The sequence below is a fragment of the Lipotes vexillifer genome, unplaced genomic scaffold (assembly GCF_000442215.2).
Source record: "Lipotes vexillifer unplaced genomic scaffold, Lipotes_vexillifer_v1.1 scaffold1735, whole genome shotgun sequence".
NCBI lineage: Eukaryota > Metazoa > Chordata > Mammalia > Artiodactyla > Lipotidae > Lipotes > Lipotes vexillifer.
In genome coordinates, this window is record NW_006776047.1 from 61965 (window position 1) to 64205 (window position 2241).

Below are 2241 nucleotides of genomic sequence, written 5' to 3' on the forward strand. Positions count from 1 at the left end.
GCTGCGGAGCACAGGCTCCAGACGTGCAGGCTCAGCGGCCATGGCTCATGGGTCTAGCCGCTCCATGGCATGTGGGATCCTCCTGGACCGGAGCACGAACCCACATCCCCTGCATTGGCAGGCGGACTCTCAACCACTGCACCACCAGGGAAGCCCCATCCTTCATGGTTTTTTATGAGAAATCTGCTGCCATTTAAATTCTTGTTCCCCTGGGGTATAGATCAAGATGGCAGCACAGGGGGATGTGGTATTCACCTCCCTCTATGCACACATCAAAATTACACCTACATGTGGAACAATTCTCACTATAAACTAACTGGAAACTGGCAGAAAGACTTCTGTACAACCAAGGTTGTAAGATAGATCCACATGTAATTGGGTAGGAAGGGAATGAAAGTGATCAGGTCAGGACCGGTGCACCTGGGAAGAGACTCAGAGGAAAAGAGATAATACATGGGTGGAGATCTACCCTGGGGAGTAAGTGGTTTGAGCCATAGATTGGGTGCCCCCGTCTTGGGGTCTTACACAGGGGAGATGAGCCTGCTTGGCCTGTTGGAGAGCTGGGACTTAAAAGAAGGCTGAGGGAAGCCTGGACTCTTCTCTTGAGGAGCATGTGAACCCTGGTTTGCCCTCCAGGCAGGGCAGAAAGGGTAGATTGAAACCACATGTCTGGCTGACTCCTTCCTGATGACCATCTAGCCTTGTGCCCTAGCCTGAGCCAAGCAAATACTCCAGCCTCACTTACTCCATGTCACAGTGTAGCACTGGATCTAGGGCTTCCACAACTTAAGAGAAAACTCGACCATGGGACAGATAGGTGACCTGGTCCCAGGGAAGACCCTGGGTGGTGCAGCAACAGCCATTTTTGGCACTTATTCAAGCACTGACTCAGAAGCAGCCCAGAACTGTGACTGCAGCCACTCCACCACAGCTCACATGCCAATATACACCAAGAGTCCACACAGGATTGCCTGCCCTGTCCAACAAGAGGGTGGGGGCTGCAGAGTCTGTAAGGAGTTGCCACCTGTGGGGGACAAAGGGGCTTGAACCCAGGGCTGTGTCTGAGCAAAGCAAAGGAAACAATTGCTGGTGCTGGCACAAGCAACACATCAGAGACAGCTCAGAACTCTCTCTGTGATCAACATGAGCTGAGAGCTTACATGGGCTCTCCTTGCCTCAGCACTCTCCCTCTCTGGAGCAAGGGTCCCAGTGCTGGAGAGGGGAAAGCATACACTTAAAGGAAACTGAGCCATCTCAGGCCCGACCCTCAGGGCTGCTCCAGCAACTTGGGATCAGACCTCAGCCCAATCAGGTGATGATAGCCATTAAGCAGAGGAGAAATCCTATCTAACACCTGGCTCCAGCTGTAGGCCTTCCATCTCCAGCCCCACCCTTTATGAAGGTGATAGATCCCAGCACATCCTGAGGAAAGATGTGACTTGTATCCATGTCAAATTCAGCTCTCCTACCAAAAGCACTAGACACACACAGTCTGTATAGAGATGCTCCCACATCAGAATATACCTTCAAGATCACAATAGGCAACAGTTTCACCTAAATTCATTGAGTCAAAGGAAGTTAAGCAAAAGGAAAAGGCAAAGGAACTCATCACAGTTGAAAGAGTGAGAGAAAAACCCTGAAAAAAATAATGAAACAGAAATAAACAATTTACCAGATAAAGAATTCAAAACATTGGTAATAAGAATGTTAATTGGATTAGGGAAAATAATATATGAATACAGTGAGAATTTTGACAATGAACTGGAAAATATTTTTTAAAACACAATCATAAAGGAAGAATTCAATAACTGAAATGAAAAGCACACTAGAAGGAATGAATAGCAGACTAAGTGTTACAGAAGAACACATAAGTGATCTGGAAAATAGAATAATGGAAATCAACTGTCAGAACAGAAAATAAAAAAAAAATTTAATGAGAACAGTTTAAGGGATCTCTGTGATAACAATAAGCATATTAACATTCACATTATAGGGTCACAGAAGGAGAAGGGAGAGGGAAGGAGATTGAAAAAGTATGTGATGAAATTATGGCTGAAAAATTCCCAAATCTTAAGAAGGAAACAGATATCCAGGTACAAAAGCACAGAGGGTCCCAAACAAGTTGAACTCAAAAAGACCTACACTAAGACATATCATAATTAAAATGGCAAAAGTTAAAGATGAAGAAAGAATTCTAAAGGCAGCAAGAGGAAAAGAGTCATATACAAGGGAACTCCCATA